The sequence below is a fragment of the Hipposideros armiger genome, unplaced genomic scaffold, assembly GCF_001890085.2.
Source record: "Hipposideros armiger isolate ML-2016 unplaced genomic scaffold, ASM189008v1 scaffold_383, whole genome shotgun sequence".
In the NCBI taxonomy this organism is placed as follows: Eukaryota; Metazoa; Chordata; class Mammalia; order Chiroptera; family Hipposideridae; genus Hipposideros; species Hipposideros armiger.
In genome coordinates this window covers 91951-108435 of record NW_017731733.1, presented here as the reverse complement: position 1 = coordinate 108435, position 16485 = coordinate 91951, and the positions used below count along the sequence as shown (strand labels likewise).

At 34.8% G+C, this 16485-nt stretch overlaps 1 protein-coding gene across 2 annotated transcripts in view; it reads left to right on the top strand.

Annotated features, from left to right (window-relative positions):
- The window catches only part of ARL5B (ARF like GTPase 5B), a 33527-nt gene that overhangs the window by 4643 nt on the left and 12399 nt on the right, over positions 1–16485 (top strand). The window contains exon 1 of one of the 2 annotated variants that reach the window (XM_019662939.1): positions 83–582. The exons of the other annotated variant lie outside the window; for it this stretch is intronic. The gene's annotated coding sequence lies outside the window, so the exon portion shown is untranslated. Of the gene's footprint in view, positions 1–82; positions 583–16485 lie in introns of those variants that run through there. 2 annotated transcript variants of the gene reach the window in all.

Below are 16485 nucleotides of genomic sequence, written 5' to 3'. Positions count from 1 at the left end.
AAGGGTCTGCCCGCCGAAGGGGACGGACCGCTGGAGGCAGGGCTGGCTGTGGACACAGATGTTCGGAGACGCAGAGAAGTGACTTCGTCTAGGGGGCGGGTAGAAAGTCAGAATTTTAGGCCAGGAGAGGGTGCAGGAGACCCGATGGGTGGGAGAAACGGGGAGTCAGAAGAGGAAGCGTTTGTTGTTCCAGGATCCTAACTCAGAACGTTTGCGTTTTAGCGACGCTAATCGGAGCGCGCTTCATCTTACCTGGAGGCGTTTTTGAGGGCCTTCGATATTTCTAATTGAGCATCTTAAGTCTTGCCCCAGGATAAGTGTCCGACCTGGAAACCCATCAACTTTTTGTTTTGTTTTGTTTTTAAACTAGCGCTGCTTTGTTTTTCGACCTGCTCTTTAAGCGTCTGCGCCTTCACCTTCTCGCTGATTTTGCCTGCTCTCTAGGACTCGCGAACGAGTCATCCTGTTGAAATACGTGGGTTTCTGGAAATCTTCATCCTAAACCCTTTATTCCTGTCTTAGTTGTTAGAAACCCTTTATTCTTTCTTTAGCTGTTAGAAGACGAAAGACTTCTGGTTCCAGGTAGGATCTTGCGCGTCCATAATTCATCTAGACCTGGTTACGAGACCATCTAGAAGTTGCGAATGCAAAGGGCCGAGAGGTTGTACAACCTGTTCTGAGTCAGAGAGAACTAGATGTAATGTGTTTTGAAGAGAATATCCCCAGACAAAAAAGGGGCGACAATAGGTCAAGTTTTAGGCATTCTTCCAACAGATTGTTTGCTTAGTAGTTGAAACCAGTTTTAAAATTCAGCTAATTTCATTTTTGTGTTTAATACCTGAGCATAATAAAAAAAAAACAGTGTTTGCGATGATACCAATTTGTTACTGCTAATGTATCTTTTTTTCTGGATTTAAGAAGTGAAGAGAATGAAATGATTTTAGTTCACTTGTTCAGTAGATTGTTTAGAACACTAAAATAGTCTTTTCAAGGTTATAAATATAGGTATATGCATACACATTTTAAGACATGCTAAAAAGTGTAAAGATTAATACAGTAACCACCTGCTAGTTTAAGAAATAAAACATTACCAAAACCTTTGGTTCTCCCCGTTAACCTGTCCATACCCTTTTCTCCCCTCCCTATTTTATTACTGTTCTTTATCATGTTTTTTGAGTTTTCTTCCTGAATCAAACTAGAAGGGAATGGAGGATATAAAGGGAAAATTCAGGAGATGATGAAAGACAGTCATGGCTGCTTTTGTCACATAATTGTTCAGTTCTCCTAAATCCTCATCACTATTTAGATTTTTTTCCCTTCCACTTTCGTGTTGAAAATTTAGAACTAGTAGTTTTTGTTCTGTCATTTGTCTCATTTATTCATGCAACTGTCATCGGCCATAAACCAGTCTTCAGAGTTAGGCATAGAAGATAGAAAGATTTAAAAACAAACAGAAGATGCAAAGTTACTTGCTCTCAGAGTGCTCAAAGATCAGTCAATGAAGGAAAGTCTTAGAAAAAAAATGCAATGTGGTTAATTATTTAACATATGTATAAATGTGTGGTGATGGCGGCAAAAAAAGAAATGATTAATTTTTGTCATGTGGTCCCTGGCAGACTTTACAGAAAAAAGTACACTTGGACTTTAATGATAAATAAGAGTTTACAAGGCATGCTAGGTAGGCAGACTGAGTAGAAGGGCCTTGTTATTCTAGGCAGAAGGACTAATAATATACAAATAGGAGAGGAATGAAATAGTCTGGTACATTGAAGGAAGATGAAAATAGTTTAGTTTGGCTGTACTTTAGTTTGCTTGTGGGGGAGTTAGAGGAGATGAGGTTGGAGAGGTAGCCAGGGGAATCAGATCACAGAGGGCCCTGTATGTTGACTAAGACTTTAAACTGTACAGAATAAGCCATGGGAGCCCTTGAAGAGTTTGGTCACTGTATGTTATTTTTAAAATAAAGGATTGATACTTTAGTTCTGTACTTTTCCTTTCTATATCAGCAAAATTAACTGACAGCCTCAGCATGTTCCATTTTCACTACTATAACACATCTAATCCAGAGATACTCAAGTCACTCAGGCTTGGTTGCATATTAGAATAATATGCCCAAGGCGCCACCTCAGACCAGTTAAATCAGAATGGGGTGGGGTGGCCTGTGCACCAGCCCTGTGATGATTCAAATGTGCCGGCGGAGTTGAGAACTACTTAATCTCACCTTAAATATTCCTTTCCCTTATCTTTCTTCCAATATTTGCTTCACTCCCATCTTTTTTTTTTTTTTTCCCTGTAGCATTTTAGAGCAACAAGGATCTTCTCATAAATTTGTTACCTTTGGGGTCTAAGTATACTGAAGTGTGTATTGTCTAAGTAAAGCTATTACAAAGTACATAATCTCTCAATTGTGTATCACTGAATTTTAAGCTGCAAGACTGATTACTTTTGACACTTATCAGTGAAGGAAATAATTTCAAAATCTGAATATCTTTGGAAACTGGATTTTATGTATCTATATGATTGTGTATGTGTTTGTATAAAATATATTCACGTGTCTGTGATATCTTTACACTCACCTCAGAAGTTGAGCATTTCTTTTTTAACTTTCTGTTGACTTTGGTCTTTTTCTATCTGTGTTGCCACTATACACATGGTCACCAGTTATTTCTTGTTTTACCCAGAATTAAGGGTGAATGGAATATGGTTTTAATAGTACTTAATTTTCAGAACCAAAAAACAATGACATTTTAATTTAATTATCTAATCATTTCTTATCTGTGAATTTCATTTTGTGCACTGATAGCCATCTTTTGTTTTTTGGGGTTTTTTTTTTTTAAAGAATTTTATTGGGGAATTGAGGGGGTGGGAACAGTGCTGGGGAATTGGGGGAAGGGGAATAGACAAGTTGCTGTCGTTTTGTTCTTCAGTCTAGTTGTGGAGGACGTTGCTTCACTGGCCCAAGTTGGCACCATCATTGCGCTCTTCCCGGGCGAGGCAGATCAGTCACCGGCTTCCTGATGGCCGCTCACTGTGGCTGCTGGCCGCTCACGCTGGCCCATGGCAACCCACTGCCACAGGGGCTGCAGCCTAAGCCATCACCGGCGACTCACGGCAGCCCAGCTCCAGGTTGAGCTGTTGTTCAGCATCTTAGCTGTAGAGGGCAGTGTCACTGGCCCTCATATGTGGGATCCGAACCGGGGCCCTCTGGCATCCCAAGCCAGTTCTTAACCATTGCGCCACTCGGCTGGCCCACCATCTTTTGTTTTTCTTTACTTCTGACTGCTGAGATGTGGTGTCTTACATTTCTGTCTTTAGCTTACTCTGCTCTTAATTCTGGGCTTAACATAGCACACTTAAACTTACCACCTATATGCTCCCCGTTTTCTTGGAATACTCTGTCCATTACTTCAGATGTTTCAGGTTTCTGATTAAATGTCACTGCTCAGAGAGGCCATCCCTGACCACTCTTCTCACACCCAACTGTCATTCTCTATTTTTTTGGAGTAACATTTTTCTCTACTTGTAATCTTAAATTTATTTGCGTACTTGTTTGTTGTCTGTTTCTCTCAATAGAAATAAACTTCTAAGGCATGAATTGTACTATTGTATTTCCAATCCAAAAAAATATTTTATTGAATTTTTTTGTTTTTTTAAACAACAGTTTATTTCAAAGTAACACATATACATTCTTTTTAAAAAGTTACATAGTGCTATAAAGTTTTAAAATGATATATATTAGTCAAATCTCTTTAATCTCCTGGCTTTTTCCCCAGTATATTCTTCCATATTTTTGAATAATACACATATATGCAAATGCAAATTTTAAACATTTGTGTTTTTTAAATTGAGATATAATTGACATATTATATTAGTTTCAAGTGTATAAATCATTTGTCTTATTATGGTAGAAGAAACATTAGTACTTTTATGACCTTTTCCCTCATCATCCAATATACCGGGGGTGCCAAAAAATGTATACACGTTTTAAGAGATGTTAACACTTTGGTCAGCATTGCTCAAGCAGTAGTTCGCTGTAACCAGAATTGTCTGGACGCTGATGGTAACCAGTCTGAGCACCTCTTATAATTGCAGATGTCAAACGTGACTTGTATTCATCTTTTGTTATTGGTATATATTGAGTGTTACAATTTTAATACAGTTCTCATTTCTTAAAATGTATATACATTTTTTTGGCACCCTATGTAGTTTTTTTGTTAGTCTACACTCTGTCTTTTCATTGTTGTAACTGTAAAGCTTTGTTACTGCTGAACGGAGTAATAATTATGTTTTTATTATGATTCCCTTTTTTTCCCCTATAGCAAATGATCATACCTCATTGCTTTAGTTTCTTTGTACATTTGACCAAGTCATTTCATGCTATCTGGAAACACTGCACTAGTTTCCCAAATAGCACCTATCAATGATTTATCCTTTCTCCCCACACCCTCAGTATTCCATCCTGCTCCAAACTGGACTTGTTTCCCCCAGTGCCTGGTACCTGTCTTTGCTATCATTTTAGGAATTTCCTATGCTTTTTAATTTTATTAGAACTTTTGTCCTTCTTGCTTTACTCCTACGTTGATGAAGCACATCCTTCAGAAGTTTCCTGTAAAGCTGTCCAATTTTTTCTGTGATTCCAAATTCCTGAAAATCTATTGATCTCTTCTCACTTTTGATTTATAATTGGGCTGGATATAGAATTCTGAGTTGGAAAACATTTCTTTCAGAATTATGAAGGTATTGTTATTGTCCTCCAGCTTCCAGTTTTGTTGTGAAGACCAGTATTATTCTTGGTCTGATTATTATTCTTATTCTGATCTTTTTCTCTTTCTAGTACGTTTTAGAATTTTCTGTTTATCCTTAGTATTTTAAAATTTGAAAGAGGTGTACCTTAATATGTGTCGTTTTTGGTCCATTGTGCTAGGCCTTCTGGACCTTTTCAACATAAAGTTGTACCTTTTTTGGTTCTAGGAAATTGGTTTTTTGTTTTGCTTTTTAATTTCTCTTTGGATTTGTACCTCTACTTTTCTGAAAATCTAGGTCATATTGTGCTAAATTGATGATCAAACATTGCCATTTTACTGTCTTTTTTTTTTTTTAGTTCTTTCTGGGATATTTCTTTTGTCTTCTGATCATCCTATTGAATATTTTGCTTCAGCTGTCATATTTTTAACTTATAAAAACTTATTTGCTAAATGTGTTTTTTTATTGTTCTTATGGCATTGTTTCATAATGCTATATCTTCTTTATAAATTTCTTTGAAGTTTTCTTCTGTTCCCTAATTTTCTACTTCTATTTATTTTCATATTAGCCTTTCACATTGGAAGCTTTCCCCATAGATCTATTATAATTCCATTGCATAAATATACCACAGTTTGTTTATTCATTTGCATCATGATGGGTTGTAATACTATGAATACTCTTAAGACTTTTTGTAGACATGTTTTCATTTCTCTTAGGTGAATGTCTAGGAGTACAATTTTTAGGTCACAAGGTAAATATATGATTAGTTTTATAAGAGATTGTTAGATTGTTTTTCAAAGTGGTTACACCATTTTTATATTTTCACCAACAATGTTTGAGACTTCTATTTGTTCCACATACTTATCAGCATTTGATGTTGCCAGTCTTTTTAACTTGAGCTATTCTGTTAGATGTGTAGTGGTATCTCATTTAGGTTTTAATTTTTATTTTTCTGATGATTATTGGGTGTTAAGTACTTTTTCACTTGCTTATTGGCCATTTGTATACCTTTCTTGGAAAAATGTTTTAATCCTTCACCCACTTAAAAAAAAAGAAAACTTTTCTAAAAAGTTATATATAATTATTTATGTATTGTGGAATTGAGTCCTTTATCAGCTAAATGTTTTATAAATATTTTACCTCAGTCTGTGGCTTCCCTATTCATTTTCTTAGGGGGGCTATCTGCTCAGTGAAAAATTTTAATTTCAGTATAGACTAATTTCTCAATTTTTAAAAATGGCTGTTGTTTTCTGTATCCTGTTCCTCTCATCTGGAAGCTTTAGCTTCTATGTTTATGTTTATGAGCCATCTCAAATTATTTTGGGGCTATTATGTGAGTAAGGCTTGGGGTTAATTTTTTTTTTTTTAACATGGATATGTTTGTTCCTGCATAATTTAGTGAAAAGTTGCTTTGGAGCCTTTGTCAAAGCTGAAATGATCATCTAAATATGAGTCTTTTCTTTGGACTTTATTCTTGCATTGATTTGTATGTCTAGCCCTATGCCATACTACACCACCTTGATTATTGCACTATTTCATAGTAAATTTTGAAGTCTGGTAGTGTCAGTCCTCCAAACTTGTTTTGTTACTCTTTTCAAAGAAAAGATTTTAACTTTTGCTATTGTTTGTCTGTTTTCTGTTTTACTAATTTCTGATGTTTATTTTCTTCCATCTACTTATTTTGGGTGTGCTTGACCCTCCACCCTGAGTTCTTAAGGGTGGGGTGTGTGTCATTGTTTTTGTTCCTTTTTCCTTTCATATATAAAAAAATAAAGCTATAAATGTCCCTCTTAAGTACTGCTTTAGCGTCATTCCACAAATTTTAATATAATTTCATTATTCAGTTTGAAATAGATTTCTTCTTTGACCTATGGAATATTTATGTGTTGTTTCATTTCCAAACATTTATTTTTCTGAATAACATATTATTGGTTCCTAATTTAATTCCATTATGATCAGAAACATACTCTAAAATTTCCAATTTTTTTTTTCAAATGTATTAAGACATTTATTTATAGTCCGTCTGTATGGTGTGTTTTAGTGAATGTACCATTTGCTCTTGAAATGAATGTATTTCTCAGTTGTGTGCAGTGCTCTATAAATGTTTATTAAGTTCAGATGATTGTTAGTTTTGTTCAGATGTCATTCATCTATCTTAGTGTGTATCTCTTCTAGAGAGTACGTATATAATGGGATCTAGGTTTTTATTTTTTATCTGGTGTTAAATTTCTTTTTAACTGGAATGTTTAGTCCAGTTTGTTGATGTTGTTAGAGTTATGATATGGCTAGATGTTAAGGTATGCCATTTTATAGTTTTCTGTTTGTCTCATCTGTTTTTGTTTTATTGTTGCTACTCTATTCCTCTTTTCCCTCTTTCTTTTTTGGGTTAACTGATTTTTTTTGAAATTTTTTTTTTAGAATTCCATTTTAATTTTTTACTACCTATTTTAGCAATTCTTTTTTGCATAATTTTCATTGTCCTTCAAGGAATTGCAGCATACATTCTTACCTTTTTGCAATCTACTTAACATTAATAATGTAACACTTATAAAGTGTAAGAACCTGAATCTACATAGTGGCACTCACCCTTCCCCTAGTCCTTTGTAACCATATAGGTTATATGTCATATGTATCTACATATATTATAAACTGCACAATATAGTGTTATATGTTTTTAGTGTTATACTTTTTGCTATAAACAGTCTCATGTTCTTTAAAGTTTTAAAAGAGGGTAGAATTTTCTCTTATATTTACCCATGTTACTATTTTTGATGTTTCAAATTTCCATATAGCATAATTTTTCTTCAAGCTGAAGAAACCCACCATTTTATAGTGTGGCTCGGCTGGTGATGAATTCGCTTAGTTTTCTTTTATCTGAAAATGTCTGAGTTTTGCCTTCATTCTTAAAGTATGTTTTTGCTGAATATATTGTAGCATCTTAGGTTGATTTTTCTCCCCCCACTGCCCCCCCCATTAGTGCTCTAAAATCATTTCACTGTTCTGTCCTCCATTTTTTCCCCTCGGTGAAAAGTCAGCCAGTATTTGTATCTTTACTTTCCTTTATTTAGCCTTTCTTTTTTCTTTTGCCTTCAAGATTGTTCCTTTATCTTTGGTTTTCAGCATATTAACTATGAAGTACCTAACTTTGCTTTTCTTTGTATTTGTCACAGTTGGAGTTTGCTGAACTTCCTGAATTTGTAAATTTTTCATATTTTTGTACACACCCAGTTCACTTGTATTTCTCAAATAAGGCTTTTTTGTTTTGTTCTGTTTTTTACCAAATTACCCAACATAGCCTATTAGTAAGTTTAAAAGCCAATTCGGTGAGGATCAGCATTTTAAAAAGGAGTGAATATTCTAAAATAGAAACAATCAGAATGTATCTCAGTTAGTAAAGGTCCTGTTTTGTGAATTTTTGTTTCAGTTATATATGTCCTGAATTATGACAAAATGTATTTCTTAACTGTCATGGTCATGGCCCAACAAGTTTGAAAACCACTGATGAGATCGGCTGTGCTCCTTAACATTTATTTGCTTTGCAGATTATAACCTCTGGGCAGCATTTGAATTCTCTAGAGAACTACATTTCAGTATTTCCTGGTGAAGCTTTTTTTATCTTTGCTTTTGTTGGTGAGTTGGGGAGATGAGGGACATTTGGTCTTTTTCCTTATGTACTTCAACGTGGTCTTTGATCTTAGAGTGTTCTGATTAGACTCTTTGATCCTCTTTATCTGCATTTACTCCCCTGTGCACCAGAAGGTTGTTTTTCTTCTATCTGATAAGCTATTCTTATTTATTATTGTAAAACTCTTAAGAGGACAACAACGATGATGATGATGATGATGATGATGATGATGATGATGATTTAGTTTCAGGTGTAAGACTTGATTTTTGTCATAAAGGTGGGGTCACATTAGGAGACTATTAGCCAAACTTCTCACCAACTTCCTATGACCTCAGGCAAGTTATTTAACCTAAGACTCAGTTTCCCCATCCATGAAATGAGGAATATTACCACTTTCTCATAATATGATTATGAGGATTAACTCATGTAATGCATGTCAAACACTTAGACTGACACTCTAGAATATTCCTTCTTATTATTAACATTTTATTTTCTTAACTGAGAGTTGAATTCTGGATCTCACTTTTTCTTCAGATTATGACCATATGATACTTCTATGGCTTTGTACTAGTGATGCTATATTGTAAGTGCTTGTTCACATACGCAACTTTAAGATTTTTGAGGGTAGAGACCTTACCTTATTCATCTCAATCACAAATATTGCAATAATACATATAATGAACTCAATAAAAGTTGAATTATGAATTATCATGTTTACATAGCTGCTTTTAACAAAATTTAGGCATCCAGGAATATGGGTACTGGGATGGGAATAGGAGGAAGCTGAACAATTGGGGAGGGAAGTTAATATTTTATACCAAAAAGAGCAGGAAAACAAATACTGTGTTTACTAGAACAAATTACTTCACTTCATAGGACCTCATTTCCTTTTCTGTAAAAATGCAAGGTGGCCCAGGTCAGTACTTTTGTACATTTTTAGAGAGCTGGGTTCCTGAGAGGTGCCTTACAGGTGACACATTTGTTGGTGAAGAGGTTGGAGAGAAGGAATAGGTCTCAAGTTCTGCAGTCTGTTCCAAGCTATAATATTTTATGATTCTATAATCAGTATAATATAAGATAGATAAGATACAGTTATGTTCTATGACTTTTTTTCCCCCCCCCAAGGGCCAGACTTCCTGGCTGTGCACATCATTGCTGTCCAGGCATCAGGCCTCAGATTGTGACATCACATCCTCTGAATTTTTACTACCTATCCCTTGCAGTAATTCAAACTTATTTTCATTGTATGTCATATCCCAAATTGGCTAAGTCACCAGATTGTTTCTTTGTTAAGTTATATAGTTGTTCACATATTCTGTGTTTTATATAAGGCTTGCTCTTATTACATGACAGTGTTAATGCAGATACTGTATATCTAGAAGGTAGCAGTCTATTTCATGATACTTTTATATCTTAAAATAAAAGTCGGTCATTTTCACACTATATGTAGTGCTTCTCTAATACTTTTTTCTCTTGTATTATTCTATTTGTATAGTTTGTTATTTAATGCTAAAACTAGTTGTTTTTTTAACTTGGTATCTACTAAAGCTACAAATTGAGTTTAGTAAAAAATTTTAAAATTGAGCTAAAAGAAACTTTTTTCTTTGCTTTTCCTTCCACTTATTTTTTTGAAGTTCATTTTCAACTATTTTTTTCTTGTAAGCCATATTTTACTTGTATTTGTCTATAAGCAACTGCTCTTACTAGTTTTCATTTGCAGCCTCATCCTGTATAGTTTTTATGCCCTGCTTACAAAAAAAAAAATATAAGCCAGCTTTTTAGGAGATCTAAAAGAACAAACTATAGCCAAGACTGTGGAGAAACCTCTGTACAACACTTGATCAAAATTAAACAAAAGCTCTGTGATTGGACCTTTTCTTCCATTTAGTATAAATAAACATGCTTTGTGTCTGGCTCTGGAAATGCGTAGATTAGTAACACTGAAAATACACTTCTCTCTCACGCCTTTTTTGATGGAAGAGGTTCAGCTTGGTCTCCTGAAAGAGATTGCTATTGAAATATGATGCCCAAGGTGATTACCTCATGTGTGCTGACATATTTTGTAAACATTTGGATTCATTATCAAGAAGAAACAGAAAAATCTGAACAGACTGATTACTGTTAATGACATCGAATCAGTAATCATAAAAATTCCCAAAACACAAAAGCCCCGGCTCCAATGGCTTCACAGGTGATTAATGAATTCAGTAAAGTAGCAGGATACAAAATTAATATTCAGAAGTCAGTTGCATTTTTATATACCAATAATGAACTATCAGAAAGAGAAATTAAGAAAACAGTCCCATTTACATTTGAATCAAAAAAATAAAATACCTAGGAATAAATTTAACCAAGGTGGTAAAAGACCTGTACTCAGAAAACTATAAGACATTGAAGAAAGACATTGAAGAAGATAACAAATAAATGGAAGCATATACTGTGCTCATGGATAGGAAGAATTAACATCATTTAAATGCCCATACTACCCAAAGTAATGTGTAGATTCAATGCAGTCCCTATCAAAATACCAATGGGATTTTTCACAGAACTACAACCAATAATCCTAAAATTTGTATGGAACTACAGAACATCCCAAAAAGCCAAAGCAATCTTGAGAAAGAACAAAGTTGAAAGTATCATGCTACCTGATATCAAACTATACTAAAAGGGTAATCAAAGAAGCATGGTACTATTGTCATAAAAACAGACAAATAGATCAATAGAGCAGAATAGAGAACCTAGAAATAAACCCATACCTATATATATATATGGTCAATCTATAACAAAGGAGGCAGGAATATACAATGGGGTAAAGACAGTCTCTTCAATAAGTTGTGTGGGGAAAACTGAAGAGATACATGCAAAAAATGAAAGTAGACCACTTTCTTACACCATACACAAGAGCAAACTCAAAGTATATTAAAGACTTAAATGTAAGACATGAAACTCCTAGAAGAAAATATAGTAAACTCTGACATCACTCTTAGTAATATTTTTTGGATGTGTCTCTTAGGGCAAGAGAAACAAAAGAAAAAAAATAAACAAATTGGACTATATCAAACTAAAGTTTTTACACAGCAAAGGAAACCATCATCAAAACGAAAAGACAATCTACTGAATATGAGAAGATATTCACCAATGATATATCTGATAAGGGGTTAACAATATATAAAGAACTCATACAATTTAATACCCCCCCCCAAAAAAAAACCCCCAAAAAAGTCTGATTAAAAAATGGGCAGTGGACCTGAACAGACATTTCTCTAAACAGGACATGCACATGGCCAAAAATGCTCAACGTCACTAATCATCAGAGAAGTGCAAATTAAAACCACAATGAGATGAACTGTCAGAATGGCTATCGTCAATAAATCAACAAACAACTATTGTTGGTAAGGATGTGAAGGAAAGAGAACCCTCGTACACTTTTGGGATTGCAAATTGGTGCAGCCACTGTGGAAAACAGCATGGAGATTCCTCAAAAAATTAAAAATAGAACTATCATATGACCCAGCAATCCTACCTCTGAGTATACAAAGAAATCCAAAGCACAAATTCAAAACGATATATGCACCCTTATGTTCATTGCAGCATTATTTACAATAGACAAAATATGGAAGCAACCTAAGTGCCCATCAGTAGACAATTGGATAAAAAAGATGTGGTACATGCATACAATGGAATATTACTCAACCATAAAAAAGAATGAAATCTTACATTTGTGACAACGTGAATGGACTTAGAGGATAGTATGCTAAGTGAAATAAGTCAGACAGAGAAAGATGAGTACCATATGATCTCACTTATATGTGGAATCTAAAATACAGATGAATAAACAAAACAGAAATAAACTCAGATACAAAGAACAAACTAATGGTTGCCAGATGGGAGAGGGGTTGGAGGGCTGGGTGAAAAAGGTGAAGGGATTAAGAACTACAAATTGGTAGTTACAAAATAGTCACAGGAATGTAAAGTACAGCATAAGGAATATAGTCAATACTGTAATAACTATGTATGCTGCCAGGTGGATACTAGACTTACCAGGGGAGCAGATCACTTCATAAGTTACCGTATTTCCCCATGTATAAGACGCAGCCTTTTTTTGAAAAATTTGGGTCTAAAAACGGTGTGTCTTATACATGGTTGTAGATTTCAAATGCCATAGAACTGAGGACGAGGCAATATATGAAGACAGTGATTCGTCATCAGATACAGATGAGGACAAGCTAATGGTTGGGAGTTTTGACAGTGATGAGCTGTATGAATTTTATGATGAATAAAACTTGAGTTCAATAACTTTATGTAATACATTTATTTTTCAAATTTTGGGCCCCAAAATTAAGGTGCGTCTTATACATGGGGAAATACGGTATATAAATGTCTGACCACTGTGCTGTACACCTGAAACTAATATAATATTGAATATCAACTGTAATTGAAAAATTTATTTAAATTAAAAATAAAAGTAAGTAAATATGCATCTAGGAAAAAACATTTGGATTCATTATAACTTAGATACTTATGGGAATATCTTATTCTAAAATTATTTGGCTATCCACAGAAACTTTTAAATTGTATGCACCTATCCTTACACACATTCTGACCCCTAAGCATGGGCAGCTTATACTTTGTGGCAACATGCTGATTTTAAAAATGCTATTGGGGAAAAAAGGTACAATTTTGTATAATTCTATTTGCAAATCCATCCTAAATAATTTCTCACTATCCATGTTGCAGTTTGCCCTATTTAGGGTTAACTGAGACTTGACTGTGTTTCAGTCTTTCAACTAAATATTTTGTTTCCCTGGAGAGTAGTTGGAGGAGTTAAAAGTTATGAATATATATATATATATATATATATATATATATATATATACACATAAACACACACACACACACACACACATATATATATGTACATGTATATGTCTATGACGTTAAGGATCAGTTGAAATTGTAAAAGTGTACAATTGCATAGCTTTCGCCTCACAACTTTAGACGTTTCAATTCTAGTGAAATGGAGAATCTCTCTGCTCTGTAAACAAAAATGATGTTAAGCATCTAATGCTCATCTCCTTGGCTACTGAGTTTGAAATTTGACCTTTGGAATAGGTCCTTTCTCACCTGGGTTGTGACTGATTTGTACCATAACTGATATATTTTGGGAGTCTTTTTAAGCTTGTTGGGTAAACATAAAAATTATTGCTGGGTAATACAAATAATACACATTTCTAGTATCTATATTTAGTTCAGTGAACTGTGACAGGTGAAGGAAATTATTTTTATATATAGGCTACTCTACAGGAAATCACTGACAGTTACATAGTTTAGTTAGGTTTTTTTTTGTTTCAATATGTGAAATAAGACCTGTATGTGGCCTATCAGTTATGCCCAACCAAAAAGAAGCAGTACAAAACAGGCAGCCTGAGTCATGTGTTTCAAGCGTGAGGACCCCTTTTTAACATCAGGCAACGTGATATACCCCTGCGTGATAGCGGTGACGCTTTTAGTATGTGTTGATGTGAAAATTTGGTAGACCACTGTGATTCAATAACACCTTCAAGTAACTTTATGCTTTATTGATCTAAACACCACTTGTGGGCATTTAAAGCAACACATTAATTGTATTTTCTGCTTACAATAAGGGGAATATATGTCCTTGACCATATTTTTCTCATTGTTCCTTGGATAGGTAAAAATTTTACTTAAACATTTGTGAACTTGACATCTTTGATCATGGACATACTCAAGTAGCAGCTAAATAGCATGGAGGAATTTGAAGGAAGAATTACAGTTATGCAACAGTACGTTCAGCTGTTGTTTTGTACTAGGGTTTTTTAGTAAATGCCCATTGAACTTGATTTCACTCTTACTGTATAGATGATGTTAAAGAGATTTTTCAAAGGAAAGGTTTAAAATAAACCCGTGGTTATTTCATGCATTTAAAAATCATGTAGCTGTTCCTTTTATGTTGATGTTTTGTTATATATAGTCAGGTTGTTGATGAAAATTTTAACATCAGAAGATAGGCCTCAGTTTATCCAAAGAATAGATGTACGTACCTTCAACATAAGATGGAGTTGAAATTGTGTTTTCTTAATTGCTAGAATTCCCAATGAGGGGGAAAAAGGAATCTGAAAAAGACCTTAAATTAATCAAAGATTCGAAACGTTAATGAAATTCATACTCTACCCACCTTCAGGGTTTGTCACCCCTGACTTAGTGCAAATTGGGAACCAGCCTTTCAAAATGAAGTATTATTTATGGGTTTTACCTCACAGGCCTTCAATACTGTGATCATCATCATACTAGAAAATGTGAAGCAAGCAACAGGACTGTTTGCACATGGCCCTTGGGTGGTCTCTGAGATTCCTCAACAGGGAACCACCTGGTGCTGACTATTCCTCCATTCCCTTCTCCCAGGGGGAGTATCTGCACCCATGTTTAACTTACCTGTAGACTAGGCTTCCTTCTCTCGTCTTCAGGGACCCTGTGGTCTCCACATGCCTGGCAGGTGGTTCCAGCTGTCACCAAAATTTAGAATGCTTAGTGCCAGGCATCCTCACTATATTCCTCCACTGAAAAGTGCTCTCTTTCCTGTACTGAAAGGGAGAAAAACGGCAGCACTTAAAGATTGGCTCCATTAGAAATTGAAAACCAAGAGAGTCAAAAAAGGACAGAGTGAGTTATAATAAGCAAACAAGTTTTGTTTTGTATTACAAAGCAGCTTCTGCCCTAGTGAAAACAGCCCTTCCAGAGGACCCTGTCATTTGTCCTATAATACAAACAGTACCAAAGGCATGCAGGTCACTAGAAGATACCTGTGGTTTGTCACCTAAGAACTTGTCTGTGAATTATGGCCCCCTCTTTTTGACGGATGCAACGTTAACATTTTAGAGCAGGAATATGACCTGATACTTGCTTAGGTGTGTAGTGAGAATTTTGACATTCATCATGAGAGGTTAACAAGAGGAGCAAGGGTCTGATAGGAAATGTGTCAAATCATTGGCTGCAAATCTATTGATTGTGTTGTCGTTCTCATGGCAACTTTCTTACCTGCCCTATGGAGGTTCACGAGTAGCTTTTTAAGCATTCTGCCCTGGGGAAGAGCAATCTTTAATATTCTGTATAGGCTAAAATCTAGAAAAGACGATATCTGGAGTGTTTTCTGTGTTCAAAGTTGGTTTCAGAATATCTACCATGTTTCTCCAAAAATAAGGCCTAACTGGAAAATAAGCCCTAGCATGATTTTTCAGGATGAGCGTAATATAAGCCCTACCCCAAACATAAGCCCCAGTTAAGATTGTCAGCCAGACATGACTATTTGAATAAATGCAGATTTTTGTACGTGAATAAATGTAGATTGTTTGAGCAAAAAGTAATATAAGACCCGGTCTTATTTTCAGGGAAACACGGTACCATTAAACAATAACTAGATGGGCCTTAAAGACTATGTATGAAAGAAGTGACCATTTGGTCCATGGCACTAGAAGAAGAAGGGGACTGAAGAGATTTTTGTACAAATTGTAGAAGCAATATCTGCCCAAAAGTTGTAAAATCCAGATTGAAAAAGCATTAAAGATTAATTGCCTATTTATCTGTAAATTAATAGAAAGAATGAAAAACTAGTTGAGAGTATATGTGTCTTATTAGCAACCAGGAAAACTTTTCAGTTTTATGTTTTAAGTTGGGTTTTTAAGTGAAAGGAAAAAAACCTTGGTAGTGTTTGTAGGTGGGAAAATTTTCAGGTGTAAAAACAACTTGGGAAAAAGCTAATTTGATTAGTAGACATGGAAGCGTAAAATCCTTAAAACAAAACAAACAAAAAAACCCTTACATTTTAAATCATAATGTTGTGAAGTCTAGTATTTGGGTTTCTGCCTCCCAAACTCAGTATTAAGTGACCAAGTTCTCTTGTTCTTCCGTCTTCCCTATCTCAAATCCTTGTGTAAGAGAGTTAGATAAACAATATCATAATCGGTTGCATCACTGAAGGCAGGTAGTCTTGACATCGTCAAGTTCTCTTTCTTTCTGTATTTTAACAATCCACTAATAAACATCCAGTGAATGATTCTTATTAGAGAGATAAGCAGTAATCACTGTGGAAAGCATGGAAT